Genomic DNA, 27841 nt, shown 5'->3' with positions numbered 1-27841 from the left:
AAGGAAGTCTGGTGTGCTGCAGTCCATGGGGTTGCAAAGAGTTGGACATGACTGAGTGACTGAACTGACTGATCTAGGTGGGACCTATTTGTAAACAGAAATGCCCCATTAAGAGGAAGGCAGAGGGTAATAAGATCATGGAAACACAGATTTCAGAGATGTGCTTTTAATACACAGGAGCCACAAGTCAAGAAATACAAGTGGCCTCTAGAAGCTGAAAAAAACCAAAGAAATGGGACTTCCTCTCAGAGTCTCCAGAAGTAATCAGAACTCAGAAAAGCAGTTAAACGAGCTGAACTATTTTTGCTTTATGCTGTCTACAGCAGTGTAAGATAAGAATACAAACCAGACAAGTACCACTTCTGCATTCATAGGGAATAAGATCCTGAACCCTGGATAAGCAGCTAAGTGGGCCACATAGGCTTAAGAGGTATTTCAACTCAAGTGGTAATAGGCTGCATGTTATCCACTGTATGTGTGTGTGTGTATAATATTTTAAGTATATTATATATTGCATGTTAAAGGTAGTCTAGCTTCTACAGTAAAGAAACTGAAAAGCAGAAAGAGTCCTATGTAGTTAACATCAATAATTTATATTCATTATCTCATTTGATCCTCACAGCTCTAGGAAGCAGGCAAGTCTGGTACTGAATTCAATTCTGTAGTGGAAAAAGCAGCAGCTGAGAGGGTGACTTGCCCAGTTAAAGGTTAGTAAATGGCTCCTACTCCTATGTCTTTCTACTAGATTATTTTACCTCGACAACAGCAATGTCTAGGTATGTTGTATTAACTTCTAAAATAACTTCAAGTTAGAAAAGAAAACAAGATCAACATTTTACAAGCAATACCATATTTTAATTTTACGTGCATAGAAACCGAATGTCATACGCAAGTGGTCAGAAAGAAGCTGAAGAGAACATATAGCCGAGTAATGTGTTTCTCCGCATGAAAATGAGTATCTACCCTTCTAGGTGTTGCTGTGTGGATTAAATGACATAATACACGTAAAGCGCTTATCAGAGCAGCTAGTCTCACAGTTCGTACTACATACTCCAGGACCTCTCTTCCCAAAGGAGAATCTGCTTTTCTGATCCCGAAAATTAACCAACCCAGGAGGTGGGTAGGAAAGAATGCGAGAGGAGGGAGTGCGGGTAGGGGAAAAATAGGTCCCAGCTACCCCTCCTTGAACACTTGACAAACAGGCGCTTAGTTTTTACCCAAACAGGACGGCTTCGGCGACACCAACCTAACCCTCAGAAGATCGGCGGAGCAGTGACAGCATGGGTATGACTCGGATCACTGCACCAGAAGTCCCAACACGTGGCTACCTCTCACCGCCTCCCCTAATTTCCTTCTGCCCCTAGTGCTACAGGCTCAGCGACTTCGGTTTTCTAGAGTCAACTGGCACTGTCGCCGACCGTCAAGATAGCTGCCCATCCCAGGAACCTTAACCACCCCAGGCCTGGAAAATATACCTGACCAGGACGCCCACGACTGGTGCGGGAACGGACTCGAGCACAGACTCGGAGCCGAGCGGACGACCGGAACTCCACCCCCCAACTCTCTGATTGGATAAACTGGCAAAGGAACCCGCAGAGGATTGGTCAACAGCAGAGAGGCGGGCCATTGCCCAGGGGAGGGGAAAGAGGTGGGTGAGGAGGTGAGGAGAAACGCCGGGAGTTGGCCTCTTTCCGGATTGGAAGAACACTAGGCATCTGCGCAGACGTAGACCCAGCTTCCGTATAGGGACGGGCAACATCGCCCTTTAGGTTACGGAAGTACGTTACGTTAACGAAAGTTTTAGTGACTCATTGGTTGTAACGAAGGCGTAAGTTTCCCGGCGCCTTGTCCGAGAAAGGGCAAGAAGAAAGTGAGTTCCGCCTCTTTCTTGGGCGACTGGGTACTTCCGTTGACAGAAGGTGACGTGAGTTCCTTTCAGCGTTTAGACGCTAGAACTACCACCGAGCCAGACTCGGGTAGACGGTACGTTGACCAGTAAGTTTCTGAGGGTGAGAAATACTGAGTACTTCGAATCGGGCCCTGAAACACCCATATACACTCAGAACTTTAAAATAATGACTTCAGTTTTGGAACGCAGAGGAGTCTGGCCTTTTCGCGGTCTTTGACTTGCCTGTGTCATTGGCTGAAAAAGTTATCAATTTGAACGTAGCTCCGCGTCCACCCCAGGCAATCCTGGGATTTGTGGTCCTGGACGCATATGTCCCATAGCTTTGAATGTGATTGTTGTTGCTGCTTCTCCATGTTAACAACCGCTGATAGTTACTGTGGTTTTCTTGTTTTCCGTTGTGCTTTCTTATCCTTTCGCTTATCAGCAGTATTAAAGCCAAAGGACACTTAGGAAAACTAGAAGGTCTTCATGTATGTAAAGGTAAATACTAGTATTTAAACCATTTCACTACTGTGCCTCTGCTGATGCTGCTTAGATGCTTCAGTCGTGTCTGACTCTTTGCGACGCTATGGACTATATAACCCGCCAGGCTCCTCTGTCCATGGGATTCTCCTGGCAAGAATACTGGGGTGGGTTGCCATGGCCTCTTCCAGGGATCGAACCCGAGTCTCCTGCATTGCAGGCTGATTCTTTACCACTGAGCCACCAGCGAAGCCCTCTGCTAGATGTTCGTGATTAACATACAAAGTAGATAGTAAAAGTCTTGGTTTTTTTGCTTTTACAGCAAAATGGTATTTGATTTTCATGTTCGTGTTCACTCGACAATATTTGAAAAGTGCTTTAAACTTGACAGTTATATATACTTTTTCGTCTGTTTACGTAAATCAGGTGTTGATATGATAAAAAGCAGAATTGGCTACTGTGTTGATAGGAAAATAATGCTGTAGTTAAAATGTCAAACATGACCAATTTCAGGAGGCACACACACACTATATATTATTAAACATTGTATTATGAAGTCTGTTTTCAGTCTTATTGGAAACATGCTGGTTTAAGGCAGTTTCCTTGGTTTTAGGACTTCCTCTGGTGGCTCAGGTGGTAGAGCATCTGCCTACAAGTGGGAGACCCGGGTTTGATTCCTGGGTCGGGAAGATCCTCTGGCAAAGGAAATGGCAACCCACTCCAGTACTCCTGCCTGGAAAATCCCATGGATGGAGGAGCGTGGTAGGCTACAGTCCATGGGGTCACAAAGAGTCGAATAGGACTGAGTGACTTCACTTCACTTCACTTCCTTGGTTTTATTGAATCATGAACTTCTTTCACGTCTGTGAGCACATTTAGTAATATTTCATTGCTTTGTGTTTAAGAAAAGTGAAAATCTATAAATACCAAAAGTTTTTCTGAGTGGCCCTTTACAACATTTTTTTTTCTATTTAATATGTAATACAAACATTCATGTGTGTAAGAAAAAAACAGGGCTTGTTGCTGGACAAAAAATTAAGGACAATTTAGAGGATTTAAGCGAAGCAGAAACTGCTGTTATGACTAATGCTTGGAATAATTGGTTTTACAATTTTTTGTGTCTTGTAAATGATGACAGAAGGTCTCAGGTTTTCTTTGTAAATGAAACATGAGAAACATAAGTGTTTTTTTTTCTCTATAATTCTACATAAAGAGCCAAACAGTGTAACCACCACTATATTTCTCCTTTAAATATTTGATATGATGTACTCAGTGAAATATATTGGTATGAAAATCACCATCAGACAAAAATGTAAATTTGTTAGTTTTAATGCCTTCCATTAACTAACATTCTGAAAATATTTTTCTTTTGCCCCTATTTTAAATCAGTGATCCATTTGGGATATTAATTAAATTTGTATTACTAAGAATAAAAATTGCAGATATCAAGACTGCTACTATGATTAGCATGGTTCAGCAGAGTGACAAATCAACTGAATAACTGAATCCTGGGCACATTTGGCTGATCTGTATTAACTGTCCTAAGTTTGCTCTTTTGGAGTATTTCGGAAGCACTCAAAGTATTCCATTTAAAGGGAAACATCTTGAATAGTTTTGTTTTTTTTTTTAACTCAGAATTTAAAAACAGAAATTGCAGCAGTCACCACTACTTCCCTTTAACCCAGGAATCATCTTTGTACACCATCTGTTGGGAAATAGTTTTAAGAAATGACCTCAAAGTGAGAGAAATGCAAGATGACTTTTGAGATACAGGAAACGAATATTACAATCCCTGGTTGTGTTTACTTTTTGAAACTATTTACTTGTTTATTTATTTGGCTGCCCCGGGTCTTAGTCATGACAGGAGGGACCTTTTAGTTGCAGCACACGGGATCTATTGCCCTGACCAGGTCAAACTGGGCCCCCTGCACCAGGAGCGTGGAGTCCCAGCCACTGGACCACCCGGGAAAGTTCCTGTGTTTACTTTTTAATATCAACACTTTTAAAAAATGTTTTTTGCTTTTTTCCTTTTTTCAAACCCTTGTGTCCAGGACTGACTTTCAATAGATCATAGCAAGGGAGCTGCTCTGCTGCCTATGAAACCCCAACCCAGAAGCAGGTCATCTACCAATGGTTAAGCACCAGGTTCCCCACAAACCTGTGGTGGTGACAGGCGAGGGGGTAGCCATCTTTCTGGCTGTGCCCCCTGTCTTAGGACGAAAGGCTTTCTGCACCAGATCCGGTCCTAATGTATGACCTGGTCCCAGCACGCAGCAGGGCATGCCATGCTGTGCATAGAGGGACGTGGGTGGCAGGCCGCTGGCAGGGATGGCAGGGGACTGGCTGTCCAAGGCCAACCAAGGATTCCCAGGGCTGCCATATCATTCTGCCTGGATGGGATTCTGACTTGGAGGCATTCAGTCATAATCCCACAGATGGTAGCTTTGACCCATTGACTCCTCAGCCAAGCACATACACCAAATGTCTGAACCCGCAGTTCCTCCTACCGAGCAGGATTACCATGGCAACAACACATCATCAGTAGGGTAAAACTAATCTGTCTCACCACAGTCTAGTCCCAGCTCACGTTCCCAATTAGTGGGTCAACATCCCAACGCTTGGTGAATTCTGCTTCAAAATGATAGAAAGAGCTGACATCAAAGGATCAAAAACATCACTATATGAACACTTGGCCACCACAAGCCAATTATTCCTGTGGTAACTTTTCTGACACCTCCTGCTTAAAACCCCAAAGGTCAGAAGGATTGTGAAGACCCGCTTTCACGGTCTGTATTCGTACTGAAAATCAAGATCAAGCGAGTTCTTGCTCTTCTGCTCCATGGGAGGTTTCTGTTCTCCCTGAGCTCGCCTTAGGACACCATTTGCAGGTCAAACCTCAGTCAAACTCCCCACCTGGCACTGGCCCTGGCGGGGCACTTGGTGCCAGAAATGAGCTTGCCACTGCCACACACCCCCCTCTCCCCGCCCCTGCACCTCACTCGGTCAGTGAAAAAATGATCAGAATATTTCACTGGTGGCCTGCAAGGCCGGTGCACCCCACCCCACTCCCTCGCAGACACAGGGGTGGTGGGGTGCCGGGGGCCTCCCACTTATCCTACACCTCTCATTTCTCTTCACCGTGCTAGACTAGAATCAGTCTCAACAGGGTTTTCTCTCCCTGCTGATTCGGCCAAGCCCGTTCCCTTGGCTGTGGTTTCACTGGATAGTAGGTAGGGACAGTGGGAATCTTATAACACTTTTCTTTATATATATGTGTGTGTGTATATATATATATAGGTATTTTTTAAAATTGTGAACATGATATAGCAGGATAAACTTTGAAACCTAATCACATATATATAAATATGTTTACATATGTATGAGTGGTAAAAAAAAATTATTGAGAAATATATGATCAAAAAAGTCTGAAGTGTTAAAGAAAAAAGTTATTCATGACACTTTTTAAGAAGGTAAGGCGGACTTTCTTCAAGGTAGGTACTGTGGTAGGGTTCTGTAAAAAGGGAGAGAGATTAGAGTCAATTCTGAGTCCAACAGGGAAAGCAGGAATTTATAGTCAGGGGATAGGGGGGCAGTGGGTGGAAGTTTACTATGAGGAAATATCAGGGTTAGGGGGGATTATTGCTACATTACTCAACAGTTCTTACTAAAAGTTGGTAGGTATAATTGGACATCACCCGGGGGATAATGAAGGATGAGGCACTCAATCAGATATTGAGAGAGGGTGATTCTGGTTTAACTGCCTTAGCAAGATTCTTGCTATAGGATTCTTGAACACTGCAAGGAAGGACACGGGGCTGAAGGTCAAGCCTAGTCAAAAGAGCACACATATACATACACTCCACACATACTCTCACTCCTGTTGTTATTTAGTCACTAAGTCATGTCCAACTCTTTGTGGCTCCGTGGATTGTGGCATGCCAGGCTCCTCTGTCCTCCACTATCTCCTGGAGTTTGCTCAGATTCATGTCCGTTGAGTTGGTGATGCTATCTAACCATCTCATGCTCTGCTGCCCCCTTCTTCTTTTGCCTTCAATCTTGCCCAGCATCAGGATCTTTTCCAATGAGTTGGCTCTTTGTATCAGGTGGTCAAAGTATAGGAGCTTTAGCTTCAGCTTCCGTCCTTCAAATGAATATTCAAGGTTGATTTTCTTTAGGAATGACTGGTTTGATCTCCTTGTAGTCTAAGTGACTGTCAAGAGTATTCTCCAGCACCACAGTTTGAAAACATCAATTCTTGGGCTCAGCCTTCTTTATGGTCCAACTCTCACATCTGTGCTGACTACTGGAAAAACCATAGCTTTGACTGTATGGACTTCTGTTGGCAAAATGGTGTCTCTGCTTTTTAACACACTTTCTAGGCTTGTTATAGCTTTCCTTCCAAGGAGCAAGCATCTTTTAACTTCATGGCTGCAGTCACCATCACCAGTGACTTTGGAACCCAAGAAAATAAAATCTATGACTGGTATATATGCACAAAAATATTTTTGTTTGCTATTGTTAAAATGTGAAGTCTGAATTACACATAATACTATTTGGAAATATTCAGGCTCAATCACTGTACCAAGGCTCAATGAGAGAAACAGAACCAGTCAGAGATATAAATTAAGGATTTTTTTTTTTTGCAAGGAATTGACTTAGACAATTGTGGGGCTGGCTAGAAGACGAATCTGAAATCTGTAGAGCAGTGTGTCAGGAGAAGGAGTCTGGAACTCTCAGGCATGCGCTGAAGTTGCAATCCACAGGCAGAATTTCTTCCTAGTAACCTCGGTTCTGCTCTGAAAGCCCTTCAGCTAAGTGAATTGGGCCTGGCCAGATTATCTAGGATAACCTTTATTTAAAGTCTACTGATAATGAACAGTAATTACATCTACAAAATACCTTCATGGCAGCACACAGATAAAGAACTTCAGATCTTTGAGAGTTGGGGTTCAGGCTTGCAGCTCATTCCCGGAAACTATATTTGACATTGTGACTTGTATTTTGGGAAGAGGGTTAGTATAAGCACACAGGATGTACAAACCAATTCCATTTCCACTCTCTGGTAAAATGCGTCTAAAAGGAATGGCTCTACCTTCAAACTCCATTCCAGCCTGTTTCTCTAACTTTCTGCCTCTTTGGCTATTCCTTGAGATGTTGGCCTGACAGCCTACATTTGAAGCCTTTGGCTTGATTCCCTAGCATCAGGAATATGTTGCCCAACTCTTGAATCACAGAGGTTTCTCAGTATAAAGGCCCACCTGTAGGCATGTCTGCCTCTGTATGAGAAGGACTTCCTGGCAAGCTACCCGCTCTGGACCTTTTGAAAATGTCAACAACATTGCCGTTGAAGCCACAGGGTGGAGAGGTGGCTAGAACATCCTGTAACAGGTGCCAATTGGTTTACTCCAGTCACCGTGCGGATTTTTCAAGATAGTGACAGTATTTTAATTCCTTCAGTTTTAAGATGGACTTTCCTATAACCCCTTTAGACAGCTGAGAGTTGAAGAAGAGGCAGAACTGGTACTGCAACTGATAATTATATTGACCCAAAACACCACCTACCTCCAGAAAACCTCTCCACAGAGCTGCTCAAAGGTGGTGAATTGAATGGTTTAAGCTGTTTGTTCTCTTCCTGCTACTTTGAAGTTAAAAAGAATGAACAAATAGTAAAATAGCACACTAAATGGAGTCAAGAGGAGAAGAAAGAAAGACTAGAGTATTTGACAAACGGTTGGTCCTTGGGTCTTCTATTTAACTAAGAATTAGGACCATAGTTTATTATAGAGGTGTGGTTAGGATCAACAGGAGCAGCTTAGGATCTTAATAATTACTTTGAAAAAAATTTTTTCTTTTTGACTGTGTTGCCAGGCTTGCAGGATCTTAGTTTCCCAACCAGAGATTGAACCTAGGCCAGCAGTGAAAGTGCCAAGTACTAACCACTGGACTTCCAGGGAATTCTCATCACTTCTTTATTAAATAAGTTATGGAAGTACTCATTTACCCATGCACGTTAAAGTTGATCCAGGGCTCTTCCTCCAGATCAGCTCTAAAAGGATACAGCTGAAAGAGTTCTTGAATTGCTAAGGTGAACACTACTACAGATTTGTTGTTGTTCAGTTGCTAAGTTGTGTCTGTCAACTCTTTGTGACCCCATGAACTGCAGTACCCTTCACTGTCTCCCAGAGTTTGCTCAAAGTCATGTCCATTGAGTCAGTCATGCCATCCAACCATCTCATCCTCTGTTGCCCCCATCTCCTCCTGTCCTCCATCTTTCCCAGCATCAGGGTCTTTTCCGGTGAGCTGGCTCTTCACATTAGTGGGGCAAAGTATTGGAGCTTCAGCTTCAGCATCAGTTCTTCCAATGAATATTCAAGGTTGATTTCTTTTAGAATTGAGTGGTTTGATTTCCTTGCAGTCCAAGGGACTCTCAAGAGTCTCCTCCAGCACCACAATTTAAAAGCATCAATTCTTCAGCGCTCAGCCTTCTTTGTGGTCCAGCTACACCTTTACACTTTCTTTTTTATTGTAGTTCTACATTCCAGGCTACTTTTAAAAACTTCAGTGTGGGAAAGTTCCATCTTATACAAAAGTAGAAAAAAATGGTATCATGAACCATTATGTATATGACCCTATCAACCAACTTAACTGATGGCTAAACTTATATCTATGCTCTCACCCACTTTCCCACCACATCTCCTATTAGATTATTTATAAGCAAGTCATTTCATTTGTAGATAGGATTCTTTGTATCTCTAAATGATGACTCCCCCACCAAATGTAACTAAAATAAGCAAATATTTTAATAAGGACTATTACTCAAAACTGTATGATTTTGAAGAAGTTATTTAATCTCTCTAAACTTCAAATTATTCATCAGGTGACAATATATTCCTTTCAATGAGATTATGAAAATAAACACAATGTAAATAAAGCCCTCCCCACAGTGCTTGCCACAGTACAGGTGTTCAGGAGCCTCTGGTTCAAATTCCAGCACTTGGTCCATTTATACCAGTTGCTCTGAGTGATTCTAGGAAGGATGATAAAAAAAGATGTTTGCTGAGCCCTTTAGTTGTTAAAAATTATCCTTGAAAAAAAAAATGTAATGATAACACTAGGATTATACAACAGCCATGAAGTGGAATCAAAGTTTAAATGATGAAGTAGATCCAAGTTACAGGCAGAGTAGAGTGCAGTAATAAAGAGACAATTGATATGAAGTTATGTGAAATACAGACTCATTAGGATTTTTCTTTTTTTCATGTGATTTCCAATTGGTTTATATGATGGTATAATACAAAATTATTCATCTGAGCTGTAAAAGAAATATGAACACCATCTGTTTTCTTTTGAAAGATTTCTGGAACTTTTGGTTCTCAGACTCAAATACCACTGGTAACTCCACTCATTGTCTTCCCATTTTTGGATTTACATATAGTTTGATTCTCTCTCATCACTATCCTAGAAAAATATTTAGTAGGAAGTTGGATTTAGTTTTCTAAGCAGTGTATTACAATAAATAAATTTCCATACCAGATGACACAAAATCCTAAGTTGTGCAAAGAATTGTAAAGATGGATCTCATCATGATGGCCAGCATCTTAATATCTGAGCAATAATATCACATTGAAGCAAAATCAAGTTTTCTTTCCTTTGAGCAAATACGTTGTGATGATGGTGATAAAATACAGAGTCACAGTGAGAGTCAGAAGCTTGACTTGAGAGTCATCAGTTTGTAATCAGATGATTATAAATGATTACAGATGATTGCTCTCAGGCTAATGAAGTGAAAGGTTAAAAGAGGAAAGGAACATTAAATAAAGTCTCAGTCATGAATATATTAATCTAATTAATTACTATTTTCTCACCCTTAAATTCCCAAATTGAAAATCCATTCAGGGTAATTGTGATCCACACAGTCAAAGGTTTAATGTAGTCATTTAAGCAGAAGTATATGTTTTTCTGGAGTCCTTTGCTTTCTACATGATCCAACGAATGTTAGCAATTTGATTTCTGGTTTCTCTGCCTTTTCTAAACCCAGCTTGTACATCTGGAAGTTCTTGGTTCACATACAGTGAAAGCCTAGCGTGAAGGATTTTAAACATAACCTTCCTAGCATGTGAAATGACACAGTTGCACGGTACTTGGAACATTCTTTGGCATTGCCTTTCTTTGGGAAACTGGAAAATTCTTAAAAGAGATGGGAGTACCAAACTACCTTACCTGTCTCCTGAGAAACCTGTATATGAGTCAAGAAGCAACAGTTAGAACCAGACATGGAACAACTGACTAGTTCAAGATTGGGAAAGGAATACGACAAGGCTGTATATTGTCACTCTGCTTATTTAACTTATATGCAGAGTACATTTTGCAAAATGTCAGGCTGTTGGAATCAAGATTACTGGGAGAAATATCAACAACCTCAGATATGCAGACAATACCACTCTAATGGCAGAAGCTGAAGGGGAACTAATGAGCCTCTTGATGAGAGTGAAAGAGGAGAGTAAAAAAGCTGGCTTAAAATTCAACATTAAAAAAATGAAAGACTATGGCATCTGGTCCCATCACTTCATGGCAACTAGAAAGGGGAAAAGTGGAAACAGTGACAGACTTTATTTACTTGGGCTCCAAAATCACTGCAGATGGTGATTGCAACCATGAAATTAGAAGATGCTTGCTCCTTGGAGGGAAAGCTATGTATGGCAAACGTAGACAGCTATGACAAACCTCTGTATTAAAAAACAGAGACATCACTTTGCCAACAAAGGTCCATATAGTCAGTTCAGTTCAGTTCAGTCGCTCAGTCGTGTCCGACTCCTTGCAACCCCATGGACTGTAGCACGCCAGGCCTCCCTGTCCATCACCAACTCCCGAAGTTTACTCAAACTCATGTCCATTGAGTCAGTGATACCATCCAACCATCTCATCCTCTGTCATCCCCTTCTTCTGCCCTCAGTCTTTCCCAGCATCATGGTCTTTTCAAATGAGTCAGTTCTTCGCATCAGGAGGCCAAAGTATTGGAGTTTCAGCTTCAACATCAGTCCTTCCAATGAACACCCAGGACTGATCTCCTTTAGGATGGACTGGCTGGATCTCCTTGCAGTCCAAGGGACTCTCAAGAGTCTTCTCCAACACCACAGTTCAAAAGCATCAATTCTTCGGCACTCAGCTTTCTTTATAGTCCAACTCTCACATCCATACATGACTACTGGAAAAACCATAGCCTTGACTAGATGGACGTTTGTTGGCAAAGTAATGTCTCTGCTTATTAATATGCTCTCTAGGTTGGTCATAAGTTTTCTTCCAAGGAGTAAGCGTCTTTTAATTTCATGGCTGCAGTCACCATCTGCAGTGATTTTAGAGCCCCAAAAAATAAAGTCAGCCACTGTTTCCACTGTTTCCCCATCTATTTACCATGAAGTGATGGGACCAGATGCCATGATCTTCGTTTTCTGAATGTTGAGGCTCTGTAGTTCCTCTTCACTTCCTGCCATTAGGGTGGTGTCATCTGCATATCTGATGCTGGGAGGGATTGGGGGCAAGAGGAGAAGGGGACGACAGAGGATGAGATGGCTGGATGCTATCACTGACTCGATGGACATGAGTCTCAGTGAACTCCGGGAGTTGGTGATGGACAGGGAGGCCTGGCGTGCTGTGATTCATGGGGTCGAAAAGAGTCGGACATGACTGAGCGACTGATATGATCTGATCTCTGATCTGCATATCTGAGGTTATTGATATTTCTCCCAGCAGTCTTGATTCCAGCTTGTGCTTCCTCCAGCCTAGTGTTTTTCATGATGTACCCTGCATATAAGTTAAATAAGCAGGGTGACAGTATACAGCCTTGATGTACTGCTTTCCTGATTTGGAACCAGTCTGTTGTTCCATGTCCAGTTCAAACTTGCTTCCTGACTTGCGTACAGATTTCTCAAGAGGCAGGTCAGGTGGTCTGGAATTCTCATCTCTTTCAGAATTTTCCACAGTTGATTGTGATCCACACAGTCAAAGGCTTTGGCATAGTCAATAAAGCAGATATAGATGTTTTTCTCAGAGACGGCGATGGCACCCCACTCCAATACTCTTGCCTAGCAAATCCCATGGATGGAGGAGCCTGGTGGGCTGCAGTCCATGGGGTCTCGAAGAATCAGACACGACTGAGCAATTTCCCTTTCACTTTTCACTTTCATGCATTGGAGAAGGAAATGGCAACCCACTCCAGTGTTCTTGCCTGGAGAATCCCAGGGATGGGGGAGCCTGGTGGGCTGCCGTCTATAGGGTCACATAGAGTCGGACACAACAGAAGTGACTTAGCAGCAGCAGCAGCAGCAGATGTTTTTCTGGAATTCTCTTGCTTTTTCCATGATCCAGCGGATGTTGGCAATTTGATCTCTGGTTCCTCTGCCTTTTCTAAAACCAGCTTGAACATCAGGAAGTTCATGGTTCACGTATTGCTGAAGCCTGACTTGGAGAATTTTGAGCATTACTTTACTAACATGTGAGATGAGTGCAATTGTGTGGTAGTTTGAGCATTCTTTGGCATTGCCTTTCTTAGGGATTGGAATGAAAACTGACCTTTTCCAGTCCCATGGCCACTGCTGAGTTTTCCCAATTTGCTGGCATATTGAGTGCAGCACTTACACAGCATCATCTTTTAGGATTTGAAATAGCTCAACTGGAATTCCATCACCTCCACTAGCTTTGTTCATAGTGATGCTTCCTAAGGCCTACTTGACTTCACATTCCAGGATTTCTGGCTCTAGGTGAGTAATCACACCATCATGATTATCTGGGTTGTGAAGATCTTTTTTGTACAGTTCTTCTGTGTATTCTTGCCACCTCTTCTTAATATCTTCTGCTTCTGTTAGGTCCATACCATATCTGTCCCTTATTGAGCCCATCTTTGCATGAATTGTTCCCTTGGTATCTCTGATTTTCTTGAAGGGATCTCTAATCTTTCCCATTTTATTATTTTCCTCTATTTCTTTGCACTGATCACTGAGGAAGGTTTTCTTATCTCTCCTTACTATTATTTGGAACTCTGCATTCAAATGGGTATGTCTTTCCTTTTGCATATAATTAAAGCTATGGTTTTTCCTGTAGTCATGCAGATATGAGAGTTGGACCATAGAGAAAGCTAACCAAAGAAGTAATGCCTTCAAACTGTGATGCTGGAGAAGACTCTTTAACAGTCTTTTGGACAGCAAGGAGATCAAAGCAGTCAGTGCTAAAGGAAATCAATCCTGAAGATTCATTGGAAGAACTTATGTTGAAGCTCCAATACGTCAGCCACCTGGTTCAAAGAGCTTATTCATTGGAGAAGACCCTGATGTTGAGAAAGATTGAAGGCAAAGGAGAAGGGGGCGGCAGAGGATGAGATGGTTAGATAGCATCACCAACTCAGAGTACATGAATTTGAGCAAACTCCAATAGATAGTGGAGAACAGAGGAGCCTGGCATGCTGCAGTCCATGGGGTTGCAGAGTTGGACACAACTTAGAAGCTGAACAGTAGCATGGTAGTTGTTGGTTGTGCTACAAAACTGATGACTTTGGTAATTATTTCCCACTTAAACTTGTAGCAAGTATTAATTTTTCCTATAAATCTTCCGTACTAAGAAAATACATATTTCAAAACATGTATTTGACTATACTTAGAGCAGCATGTGGAGAAGGCAATGGCACCCCACTCCAGTACTCTTGCCTGGAAAATCCCATGGATGGAGGAGCCTGGTAGGCTCCAGTCCATGGGGTTGCTAAGAGTCGGGAACGACTAAGCGACTTCACTTTCACTTTTCCCTTTCATGCATTGGAGAAGGAAATGGCAACCCACTCCAGTGTTCTTGCCTGGAGAATCCCAGGGACGGTGGAGCCTGATGGGCTGCCGTCTATGGGGTCACACAGAGTCGGACACGACTGAAGCGACTTAGCAGCAGCAGCAGAGCAGCATGAACAGTGAAAGGAAGCAAATGGTTTCTTTCAAAGTTATAAATACCAAGACTAAGTGACCTAAATTATTTTTTTTGTCCCCCACCTCTGAGAGAGTGCTCTGTGCAGGAGAAAACAAATCTCCCTCTTTGTAAATGCCTTGACTGCCTATTTGATCAGCTAAGATAAGGAAGAGTGGGCTTACCTGGTGCCTCAGTGGTGAAGAATCTGCCTGCCAATGTAGGAGATACAGGTTCAACCCCTGATCCAGAAAGATCCCACATGCCGGGGAGCAAGTAAGTCTAGAGCACAACTAATGAGTCTGTGCTCTAGAGCCTGGGAGCCGCAACTACTGAGCCCGGTGCCTCAACTACCAAAACCTGAGTGCCCTAGAGCCCATGCTCTGCAACAAGAGAAGCCACCACAATGAGAAGCCCATGCACTATAACTGGACACTGGCCCCACTTGCTGGAACTAGAGAAAAGCCCAAGCAGCAAAGTCCAAGCACAGCCTTGCCCCCTATACACATACACACACACACACACACAGATAAAAGAGATAAGGAAAAGCAAGGACATCAAAGTTTTGTCTGATCTTTAAGTAGGTAGATGGTAAGATAGAGGTAAATGACTATAACATGAAATGTTTGCCATTATGATCCTTTCTTCTGTACAAAGAGGCCTCTGGGCATAGTTAGGAAACTGGAGAATAAAAAGTGAGAAATGGAAACCACTCTGCAAAAGCAATATAAGAACTACACCTATTATGGCCAGGAATTTACAAAAAATGTGCTTTATTTAGAAAATATTTCTCCTTAATATGAGTTGATTAATTCATTTAACAAATATTATAGATCACCTGTTATGTACTCGGTATATTTTACCTCCTGGAATTGTAGTGCTAAAATAAGGTGCCTGTCTTCACACAGTTTACTTTCCGGTGGGAAGACACTAGAAGTATAATTTATATTAAAAGTACATAGTGTAATTTCAGCTAATGACAAGTACTATGAGACTCCAATACTTTGGCCACCTGATGTGAAGAGGTGACTCATTTGAAAAGACCCTGATGCTGGGAAGGATTGAGGGCAGGAAGAGAAGGAGGATGACAGAGGATGTGATGGTTGGATGGCATCACTGACTCAATGGACATGGGTTTGGGTGAACTCTGGGAGTTGGTGATGGACAGGGAGGCCTGGCGTGCTGCAGTTCATGGGGTTGCAGAGAGTCTGACACGACTAAGCAGCTGAACTGAGCTGATGCAGGGTGAACATGCATTCACAATAATGAGGGAGTAGACCATGGCAGAAAGAGTCCTTATCCACCATGCTGGGAAGTCAGTGTCTAAAATTAATTTTAAAAATAGCCATTTAAGAACACTGATTAGAAATATGGCTGTAAATTCGAGTAAACAAGAATTGAGGCTATTTGCCTAGTGAACAGGACTGGGAGAAGAGCAGGGAACTACTCTTTTAGTTGTAAAAGAGTTTTAGTACTATTTCTTGTTTTAGTACTATTCTTTTTTTTTTAATTGTAGTTTATTTGCAGTGTTCTAGGTGTACAATAAAGTGATTCAATTATATATATACAATATATACATATTATATATAGCACATATTCTTTTTCAGATTCTTTTCCATATAGGTTATTACAGGATATTGAATATAGTTCTCTGTGCTATACAGTGGGTCCTTTCTGTTTATAGATAAGTTTTATATATAATCATGTATATCTGTTAATCCTAGTTTATCCCTCCCCTCTTTTTCCCTTTGGTAAACATAAGTTTGTTTTCAATGTCTATGTATATTTCTGTTTTGTAAATAAGTTCATCAGTATCGTTTTTTTAGACTCTGTAAGTAATACGTATTTATCTTTCTCTGACTTACTTCATTTGCTATGATAATCTCTAGGTCCACGCACGTTACTGCAAATGGCATTATTTCATTCTTTTTTATGGCAGTACTATGTCTTTTTAAAACTATAGACTTGTATTACTTTGGGAAAGTGTATGTACTGTTAACAAAAAACCTTCTTTGCTTCCATGCTTCCTTTTACCTACAAATAAGCCTTAAATTCCAGAGCATGCTTTTTAAAATCAAGCTCCACCTACCTTCTGATTTCATTTACCACCCCTTTCTCCCCAGCCTTACACATCCTGCACTCCAGTCACTCACTCCTTTAAGAGCATGTATTGAGCACCTACTGTGAGCAATACATATAAAAAGTATAAAAAGATGAATATGATACCTTCCTCATCCTCACTGCACTGTCTAATGGTAGAAACAGATGCATAAAAAATAAACTCACTTCAGTGAGTTTGAAGTGTGACTGAAAGTATAGACAGTGACCTATTCTATGAGAATCTAAGAGAAGTAGCAACAACTTGCCCAAGTCAGCGCCTCATTCATAGCTTCGTGCCCTTGGTGATGCTTGTTTGTGTGTTTGGGCTCTTTGTGACCATATGGAAGGACACCATGTAACCCTCTCTTACAGTTCCTACCCAACCGTTCCTCCCAGAAAAAAAGGCTTTTTCTTCCTTGCTCCCCAACCACTTTGCCCTTAACACTCTGATTCTGTTTCACTCAGGAAGTATAAGATAATAACTAAAAACTCCAATGCTGGGAGTCGAAGACTCTAGCACTTGCTGGATACATGACAGAACAAGTGACACATCCATTTAGCATCCACTTCCTTCATTTCTTAGACAAGAAAGTAAGAAGTAAGGCAAATGACATAATAGGCTTGTGTTGAGCATTACATGAGATAACACATTTTACAACACACACATGCTTAGAACATAGTATTTATTATGATCATGTCAGTCTTCCCTGTTGGATACGGGGATTGTGTTTAATTTGACTTTTGTCACCAGTGTCTAGTCCAGAGCTTGGCACTTGGCAAGGTACATGTTTACTATGATGATATATGAAGAAAAGAAGGTATTTGCAGATTTGATGGAGAGTACTCTTGCCTGGCAAATCCCATGGATGGAGGAGCCTGATAGGCTGCAGTCCATGGGGTTGCTAGGAGCTGGACACGACTGAGTGACTTCACTTTCACTTTTCACTTTCATGCATTGGAGAAGGAAATGGCAACCCACTCCAGTGTTTTTGCCTGGAGAATCCCTGGTGGGCTGCCGTCTATGGGGTCGCACAGAGTCGGTAACGACTGAAGCTACTTAGCAGCAGCAGCATGGAAACTAAATGGGTTAAAATATAAGTAATATCTAGCTAGGCAGTGAGATTAGCCAGTACAAAACATCTGTCATTGGGAGAGAGCATGTGGAAGCCTGTCTGAAGAGAGAGGGTATGTTCTGAATTCATGGGAGATAAGGTTGGTAAGTGGGATAAAGTTGTGAGCATAAACACAAACAAAGGTGCTTACACCTGAGCTGGTAAACAGATTCTGCAGGCTCTTGAGCAAGAATAATATATCACTACCAATACCCAAGGAAGCTTGGTATATTAGTCAGCAAGAGGCAAGACTGAATTCCTGGCCTAATTTCTTTTCACGTTGTCACCCATAGAAGTCACCACACTTGGCATGGAGCTTGCTGAAGTGAAAAGAGAAGTGAAGAGCTTGCTGAGAAGCTTTTAATCTGAGAAGGTAATGAAAGGAAAGAGAGATAAGTCAATGGCTACCTATAATGAAAAACAGAGTCAAATAAAGATAAATTTGAAAAGGAGAGCAGGTTTAGAAGAAATATGGGAGACCAACATTCGTTTTTTAATTCTGCAAATACTTATTGGAAAAATACTCATTGAACTTCCATTACATGCAAAGCACTGCTGGGTACTGTAGTGAATACAGAGTTCCATCTCTTCAAGTAGAGGGAATAACACAAATCTCTGTGTACTAGAAGGAATATGATAATGCTGAAGGAGAGAGGAGAGAGAAAAGGTGGATGAAGACAACATTCTCTAGACAGTTCTAGACCTTCTAGACAGTTCTCAAACATTTTGGTCTCAGGACCTCTCTATACTCTTAACAATTATCTAGGACCCCCAAAAGTTTTTGTGTATGTCCATTATTCATTGACATCTATACTATATTTGAAATTAAAATTTTAAAATATTTACTTATTTTAAGTAACAGTATCATTAAACACATTACATGGTAATATAAATAATATTTTACGAAAAATATATTTTCCAAAATGAAAGAGTAGTAAGAAGAGTTGCTCTGTTTTACATATTTGCAAATCCACAGATGCATATATCCTTGTTCATGCCTCTTTATGCACATACACAAGTATATCTTTTGCATAAATTAGAAACAATTGTTGGGTCAAAGGATATGCATTTTACATTTTGATTGGTACTGCCAAACTTGATCTCCATGAAATATCTATAAGTGTGTTTACATTTCAGTGAACTATTTCATGCTCATTTCCTTGTTGGATCGTTGTTGTTGTTTTTATGTATAGAAACTTTTTATTTAGAAAGGCTGTGCTAAAATAAAAAGAAAGAAAGGCTGTGCTGAGAATGAGAGTTTCTGGCAAGCCTGAAGATAGACAGTATGAAAACAGCAGGCAAACATAGGACAGGGCATACACATAAGAAAAAAGACACTGAAAGAGGCGGTGAAAGGACGCAGAGTACCAGCTTTTTCTATCACGTATTTCATAGGTCTCATGTCCTTTTTTATCAGCCTGGGCATTAGAGTCTGGTACAGTGATCTCCAAGGTAGAGTTTGCAAGGTGACTTACTGAGGTTCAGAAAAAAAATATTAGAACTTGTATTTGTCTCTTTTTTGTCTGAAAATAGGTTAATTTTTATTCATCTGTGGAATATCACTTTCATCATTACTCAGTTGGAAGGTCAGATGGTCACATAAGGTAGTGGGTATCCACCAACACAAGCAGGAATTCCACAACTGTCACCCTCTTGTGTTTATTATTCCTTTTCAGGACATTGTGACACATTGTACAGTAGTAAAGTAAAGGAGTTACCAATCGTGACACCTAGTTTTAACTAAACTAATCTCACAAAATGGATATTGGTACCCTGCCAAGATCCTCCTTACTGGTCATTGCATTCTTCATATGACTCTTGGCTGCTAACAGCTCATAGCTATACCCTTCTGCTTGGCAGGCTTGTTCTTAAATGATGGGAGTTACCTAATCAGGGAGATTAGAAATTACCACCAACCTCTAACCCCCAACTCCAGGTGGCCTATAGCCAATGACTCAATGATAAGGGGATATAAAAGTCTTGCCTCCCTTCTTGGAGGTGACACACACAACTCCATGGTGCCATCCATGCACTGGAGCTTTTTTGATCAAATTGAGGATAAACTTCAGGTAAACCCACATCTTTGCCGAGCCCCTTTCCCTGAGCTGTTCTGTTTCCTGCACTGCCTTACAGGTTTCATCTGACATCCCTCAGTTTCTCCAAAATTCACTGGCACAAGAATCCTTACCTCAGACTCTGCTTCTTGAGAAACTGACATGAGATAGTAAAATATTTGATGTTAAAACAGTTATGCAAAGAAGACAAGACAAAAAGATCAATAATAAAAGCAAAAACAATAACCAAAAGGAAGGACTAGATTTTTCCTCCTTTCAGGACAACCTCTTCTTATCCAAAACATGTGATAAAAATGACAGTTTTTTAAGTGAGATCTAACAAGTCAGCCAAAATAATTAGAAACTCAAAGGAAGACTATTTGGGACTTCCCTGGTGGTACAACTGTACCAGCTTCCAGTGCAGGGGACATGTGTCTAATCCCTGGTCTGGGAAGATTACATGTTCTGTGGAGCAGCTAAGCCTGTACACCACAACTACTGAGCCCCTGCTCCAGAGCCTACAAGTCTCAACTACTGAGCCTGCACTCCAGAGCTACTAAAGCCCGTGCACCCAGAGCCTGTGCTCAACAAGAGAAGCCACTGCAATGAGAGGCCCATTCACTGCAATGAAAGAATAGCCTCTGCCTGCCACAACTAGAGAAAGCCTGCACACAGCAGTGAATACCCAGTGCAACCCAAAAGAAATAATTTTAAATACAGATTTCTATCCACTTTTCTAGCAAATGAATTTTGCCTTAGTGGCCATAATGGATTGAGGTATTAGCTGATGGTAATATAAAAACACTATTTGCAAGGTATTTAAAATTGATACATCCAGAATATGAAGTTAAATCTCAACAATCTTTTGAATGATATTTAAAATTATGTGACATGTAACACTTTATACAATTGCACTAAACTAAGTGGTAAATGTTTAGATTTCTAAGTTTTCTTCTGCGGCTTCTTACCTAAAAGTGGAAGACAAAACAAGACAAAAATTGCAGTAACTAAAAAGAAATCAATTCATACACCACTGGAGAAATATATCTTTCCTGCAACAGTTAAAATAGCTAAAATAAACAATTTTTAAAGAGACAAACTAAAATAGATTATTCAGATAACATATACTAAAGTGTATATGTATAGAAAATATTGTGCAAAGTTGAAGATTCAAGTATTAAATTATGCAGTGTGGAGGGCTCCTGTTAATTTGGATGGAAGTATTTCTCATCTGATTCAGCTTATGGTGTTTGTTAAATTCTGAGTTAAGGATGAAATATAGGAAGAACTATTTCTCTTGACCCATTAAAAAATATATTCCAGAAAGGTTATATTTTCAATAATAAATGACTTTGCTAATAAAAACAATTTTACATGGGAAAACAAAACTGATTTTCTTAGTGGAGCAACTGATTTCACCAGGATAAATTAATTCTCTGGAACCTGGTTACAGTGCTAATGACACATGTGAAATCAAATCATTAGATTTTTCATTGGTAAGTTAAATAACAGGGAAGTTGGCACCAGACTGAACTTCTGTAGGATGTCATCTATTTTAATAAAAAATAAGACAAAAAATTCAGTGTAAGGTCTTTACAGTAGTTTTTATTATCTGTAGAGTGAGCATAAAAATATTTATTACAACAAAGAAAGGTTTACTGATATTTGTGGCAGAATCCTTAAAAGAGTGGCCAAAGTGCAGATGAGTTTCACATTTTCCTTTTACTAAAAGGAAAGTTTCAAATTTCTTGTCCGTTCCTGTGCTGACAAGTGACTGTGTAAAATGCAATGTTGGCAGATATTTTGGGGGACAGAAGAAAGGAACACTTTATCTGTTCTTTCAAGGTAACAGTGACCTTTTAACAATGAATGGGAAAGTAACTGCTTATCAAAAACAAGTACAATTTGAAAACATGTTTGGCAATGTTTCTAACATTCTCTGACTTTATTGCTGAAAATGATTTGTCATCTGTAAAAATTCAAGTATGCTGATATTGGGAAACAGAACTGTCAAACTTGTTTGAAAATTTTCCAAATGAAGAGTGACAATAGATACTTAATCCATATGTCAGATACAAATATATAACATCTGACTGATATTAGGGAAGATAGATATTTCTAGTGGAATTTCAACAAAAACCTTTCCATAATTAGGATATATGTAAGAAAAAAAGAGAATACTCATTTTGTACCACTTCCTTTTAAATCTTAGTACCTTTTTAAGGTATGGTTTTTTATACGTTCAGTTCAGTTCAGTTGCTCAGTCGTGTCCGACTCTTTGCAACCCCATGGACTGCAGCACACCAGGCCTCCCTGTCCATCACCAACACCCAGGGTTTACCCAAACTCATGTTTGAACTTCCCTGGTGACTCAGACGGTAAAGCATCTGCCCGCAATGTGGGAGACCTGGGTTCAATCCCTGGGTCAGGAAGATCCCCTGGAGAAGGCAACGGCAACCCACTCTGGTACTCTTGCCTGGAAAATCCCATGGATGGAGGAACCTGGTAGGCTACAGTCCGTGGGGTCGCAAAGAGTTGGACACGACTGAGTGACTTCACTTTCTTTCTTTTCTTTCATGTCCACTGAGTCAGTGATGACATACAACCCTCTCATCCTTCTCCTCCTTGTCCCTCCTTGTCCCCTTCTCCTCCTGCCCTCAATCTTTGCCAGCATCAGGGTCTTTTCAAATGAGTTTTTAGTTCAGTTCAGTTGCTCAGTCGTGTCAGACTCTGCGACCCCATGAACTGCAGCACACCAGGCCTCCCTGTCCATCACCAACTCCCGGAGTTCACTCAAACTCATGTCCATTGAGTCAGTGATGCCATCCAGCCATCTCATCCTCCATCGTCCCCTTCTCCTCCTGCCCCCAATCCCTCCCAGCATCAGGGTCTTTTCCAATAAGTCAACTCTTCGCATGAGGTAGCCAAAGTATTGGAGTTTCAGCCTCAGCATCTGTCCTTCCAATGAATACCCGTGATTGATCTCTTTTAGGATGGACTGGTTGGATCTCCTTGCAGTCCAAGGGACTCTCAAGAGTCTTCTCCAACACCACAGTTCAAAAGCATCAATTCTTCGGTGCTCAGCTTGCTTCACAGTCCAACTCTCACATCCATACATGACCATTAGAAAAACCATAGCCTTGACTAGATGGATCTTTGTTGGCAAAGTAATGTCTCTGCTTTTTAATATGCTCTCTAGGTTGGTCATAAGTTTTCTTCCAAGGAGTAAGCATCTTTTAATTTCATGGCTGCAGTCACCATCTGCAGTGATTTTGGAGCCCAGAAAAATAAAGTCAGCCACTGTTTCCACTGTTTCCCCATCTATTTGCCACGAAGTGATGGGACCGGATGCCATGATCTTAGTTTTCTGAATATCGAGTTTTAAGCCAAATTTTCACTCTCCTCTTTCACTTTCATCAAGAGGCTCTTTAGTTCTTCTTCATTTTCTGCCATAAGGGTGGTGTCATCTGCATATCTGAGGTTATTGATATTTCTCCTGGCAATCTTGATTCCAGCTTGTGCTTCTTCCAGCATTTCTCATGATTCTGCATATAAGTTACATTATAGACATTTAAACCAGCATTTCTCGTGATTCTGCATATAAGTTACATTATAGACATTTAAACCAAGAAGTGAAATAAATTGAAAGTATTATAAAACTTTCAAGATGCTTTATATTCAAAATGTTAAACTAAGATTTTAAAAGAAATGGAATTATAATAATTATTGCTGACAGCAAAATATTTGAGTCATTAATAAGTAAAGTAGAAATTATTTTAGAATTCTCATCTTTTAGCAATTTCAATTCCATGTATATATTGTAATACAAAGGGCATTATAATAGTATATATAATAATATTTGTATAATTAATATATATATAAGTACATATAATTATATAATAGTACATATAATAGTGGATAATTAAGTAAAGTTTAGCAATAGATACTTAAAAATTTTTTATAATGAATGTGCAATCAAGTTTGGTGATTGTTGGATCTGGTGAGTAATAAGTACTTCACGGACAGAATGCTCTTTAATCAAACTCTCCAGGCTGACACCATTAAGTATTTTATTTTCCATTAAGTATTTAATTGCATTTTAAAATAGATGAAAATACAAGATGTAAGAATGAAAAAATAATTTCCAATTTTTTTCTTGGCCTAACAGTTTTACACAGTGAAGTTACACAGTGTGTGGAATTCAAGCATCCTGTTTATAGCAGGAGAGCTATGTCAACAAAGCAAACATGTGAAACAGTCCTGCTGCAGAGTAGACGTGGATCTGCCTTTCTCATTGACTATCAAGAGCCAAGAGAGATGGGTCACCTTTCACTTATTAATTCTATTCAATCCCGATGTCATATTCTCACCATCTCACCAAATAGATAAATCATTCTTGCATTCACAGAGGTGAAGAGAAGACAGCAGCATCTGCCTAAAACTTCCCAAAGAATGAAAGTTTTGGCAGACATTCCTATCTTACTGGCTGAGGCAAAATGTACAAGAAAAAGAGAATGAGGTCCCTCAAAAACAGTTGAAAATCCCAAAGGCAGCTATTTACAAATTTAATATACAAGTTCAATAGCTTTCCCATAAATAGAAAAGACGCAGTTAGAAAGTAACTTCGTTAACTTACTGTGTAACTTACTGTGTAAGCAGAAACTTACACAACATTGTGAAGAATTACACTCCAATTAAAGAAAAGAAAATGAAAAGATACCATGTAATACCATTTAAGAGATTTTATACTCAGGGGAAAACCTAATTTTAGGCGAGTGTATGCTCCTCGGTTTTTGTCTCCTCACAGTTCAGCAGGAAGTAGCCAGAAAGATCTCAACGCCCCTATTCCTGAAAAATTGGGCCTCCCATCTCTTGAGGGGGGAATGTTAGGTAGGTAGAATAGGGAAAAGGAGTCCAAAATGGCGGTGGCTAAAAGACAAGGAAGGGAAAAGCCCGTGAAAATAGAACAAAGGAAGGTCAAAGAAAGGTTCGAGGACCAGAGTGAGGACTTCAGGTAGAACAGCACTCCTGGCTGAGCCCAATTTGCATAGGACAGGCCCAGGGGGAAGAAAACATAAAAGGAGGAGCCAAGCGCGTGCTCTCTACCCAACCCCACCCCGCCCCGTGTCTACGCTCTTTCTTTCTCTCAACCCCCACCCCCCCCACCCCCACCCCACGTGTGCACGGGCACGGCTCTTCCATTCTCTGCTCTTCTTCGAGGCTGGATTCTCCTGCTATCTTCTAAATAAAATAGAGCTGCAACACTGATTTGTCTAAGAGCTATGACACGGTTTGTTTAAGACCCAAGAGCTGTGACGTGCCAAGGGCTTTAATGTCCATTGCTCCAAATCATAGTGACGAGATAAGAACCGAGAAGCATACACTCGCCTGACACTAAGAAATGTGCTGGGCTTATTTGAAGCCAGTTGGAGGATATTGAAGATGCTTTGAGTATATTTGAGTATGATCTGAGTGAGCTTGATTGTCACATCTTCAGGGAAGACAGCCCAGACCCCCAAGTTTAGATCAAATCATTTAATAGAGGCCCACTATGTATCTCTCCTTTAAAGCTTAAAATTGCACAATTTTACATGTGCAATTGTTTGCTTAGTCTCTCTCTCTCTCCTACTGGATTTAACCCCCTTGACAGAGGAGCCTGAAGGACTACAGTCCATGGGGTTGAAAGAGTCAGACACGACTTAGTCACTCAACCAACCAACATGATAACAGATACAGTATTGTAGTTATATTTGTATCTCTAATGCCTAGTAGAATTCCTGGTGGAATAGGCACTCCATAGATGTTTAAGTTAGTGTTTAATGAGTGAATGAGATGGAAAAACACTGTGCTTGGTTAGAAACACTTAATGTTGTAAAAATAGTGTTTCTATGTAAATGAATCTATACATTGAGTATAATAACAACCAGAATATCAACAGCATTATGTTTTGGAACTTGAACAAGTGTTATTAGAATGTGCCTAGATTCCGAGGATGAATGGTGTTGATGGTTGCACAACAATGTGAATATACACAACAAAACCATACACTTAAAAACAGTTAAAATGGTAAACTCTATATATAGCTTACCACAATAAAGAGACCCGACTGCCTCCCAAAATTCTTCCAGAAATATGAGAGTAGATGGAAAAAAATTTTTTAAGAACTAATAAAGGATTAGTTTTACAAGAATTTTAAACTGTTAGAGCCTCAGTACTTGAAACTCTTAGCAATCAGATAAATCAATGAAGCTGAATAAAGAATACAGAAAGAGACAAATATTTATAAGGGAATCTAGTATATGACAAAGATGACATTTCAGAATAATAAATAAAAGATGGTAGATTCAGCAATAGTTTTAGAAAAACAGTATAGCCATAAAAGAAAAGGACTGAATTTAAATTATCTCACTTCTTTAGAAAATTATAAACTTTGAAAAGGTGATTCACATTTGTGATAAAAAAATATTGAAACAGAACAAAAGTATATACATTATAAAGTGAAGATGAAGCAGGTACTCGCATATACTATTAGTGGTGCTATGAATTTATATAACCTATCTGAAGGGCAGTTTGACATCAACAAAAAAATTCACAGAAACTTTGACTTGTCAATTATACTTTGCATAAAAGCATTAAAATGTGTCTACAAGGATAGTCACTGTATCTGTAATTTTTAAAAATCTAACAATATATTTGTAAATAGAACACTGGTTAAACTATGCTACAAGAATACAATAATATGGGATTTTTTTCCTGGTGGTCCAGTGGTTAAGAATTCTTCTTCCAGTGCTGAGGACATGAGTTCCATCCCTGGTCTGGGAACTATGACCACACATGCCACCAAGAAACTAAGCCTGCACATCACAACTGGAGAGCATGTGTATTGCAATGGAAGATCCTGCCTGCTGCAACTAATTAATTTTAGCCAAATAAATACTTTTTAAAGACGAGTACTATAATATGTAGCTATTAAAATTAGGTAGATCCTTCATACACATTTTTAAATGAAGAAACTGTACAGAACCGTATATAAAGCTCATTTTTATTTAATTGTCAAAGGGATTTTTATGCTACTGTATACATTTAAAAAAAAGTCTACAGGGTCAACAATGGTTGTTTCTTTTTTTTTAACAATGGTTATTTCTGAGGAGTGAAATTATTTGACCGGGAGGAAGACTTCTATTCTTCCCTTTGTATCTGTTATATTTTAATTTTTCATGAAACTAGGAGTAAGTGTTGTAGCCATGCGTTCCGGGAAACAAACTCACTCAGAAGGACAATGCAAACAGTGGAGTGCAGTTTATTACACCGGCAGGCCCGAGGCAGGGTCTCCTCTTAGCCAAGGACCCCAACAAGTTTTTGTGAAAACCTTATATACCATAAGTGTACGTGCCCAAACCCACCTCCCCAAATTCCCTGAAACTAGTCTGAACAAAGGAAGAGAAAGATACAATCAAAGTTAACCCGTGATTCATATACCTTAAGCCTAGGTAGTTAACAGTGGACAATTATCAATAGGCCTGTGGTCATACCCCAATAAGCATAATAGAATTTATGATTCTATTTGGTGACTTAGATAATTAGGGTATTCTTTTAGGCAATGGAGAGTCTAGGTATGAGCCCTGGGGTTCTTCCATCCGGGGGGCCTGGTTTTCCAGTTGGTATATCATTTCCATAGATACTGGGCATATAGCTCAAAGTCCACAGTCCGGCCCAAGATGGAGTCCTGCTTTCAAGATGGAGCCTGTTCTGTTTCCTCCTTCATAAGTTTTATTAAGTTGTGATAAACTTAAAAAAAAAAATCAAAGTACCAAAATGGCCACTTAAAATGGCTACATTAAAATGTCTTGCACCCATTTAGAAACCTTTGCTGCAATCTCCGTTTTAGAAAAAAGCAGCCTCTAAGCTCCAAGAACAGAGTGTCTGTATTGACAGCAATAGCACATGAAAACTTGCTCTTCCAGATATCGACTGTAGGAGGAAGTTATGCCTCCCTACAGCATTGTTAAAGGAAAATTAAAATGTAGTTACAAAGTCATAGAAGTAATTTATGTGTAAATTTTAAAACTTGCATCAAAAAGGGCTTTCTTTTAAATATCCAACTAATTTTTTTAAAATTAAATAGTTCATCTGAAAGCATTAGGGTGAATTTTGTTTACTTGACATTTAGGTGTAAAATAATACATTTTATAGATAATACTAAAATTTACAACTTTCTGCTGGTTAGTTTTAGGACTTTATCAAAGACAGCAAGAGTAAATCAT

At 40.1% G+C, this 27841-nt stretch overlaps 1 protein-coding gene and 1 long non-coding RNA gene across 4 annotated transcripts in view; one reads left to right on the top strand and one right to left on the bottom strand.

Annotated features, from left to right (window-relative positions):
• Nucleotides 1-1572, bottom strand: part of WDR89 (WD repeat domain 89) — a 51948-nt gene extending 50376 nt beyond the window's left edge. Inside the window, exon 1 of one of the 3 annotated variants that reach the window (XM_070377749.1) lies at nucleotides 1476-1572. The gene's annotated coding sequence lies outside the window, so the exon portion shown is untranslated. The remainder of the gene's footprint in view (nucleotides 1-1475) is intronic. The other 2 variants (XM_070377751.1, XM_070377750.1) reach the window with 2 other exon arrangements.
• A 671-nt stretch (nucleotides 1573-2243) lies between these two features.
• The window catches only part of LOC138989390 (uncharacterized), a 47790-nt gene continuing 22192 nt past the window's right edge, over nucleotides 2244-27841 (top strand). Inside the window, exons 1-2 of the long non-coding RNA XR_011465628.1 lie at nucleotides 2244-2389; nucleotides 17817-17896. This is a non-coding gene — a long non-coding RNA (uncharacterized lncRNA). The remainder of the gene's footprint in view (nucleotides 2390-17816; nucleotides 17897-27841) is intronic.

Source organism: Bos mutus, chromosome 10 (assembly GCF_027580195.1).
Source record: "Bos mutus isolate GX-2022 chromosome 10, NWIPB_WYAK_1.1, whole genome shotgun sequence".
Classification (NCBI taxonomy): Eukaryota; Metazoa; Chordata; class Mammalia; order Artiodactyla; family Bovidae; genus Bos; species Bos mutus.
This window is presented reverse-complemented; position numbering and strand designations above follow the sequence as displayed.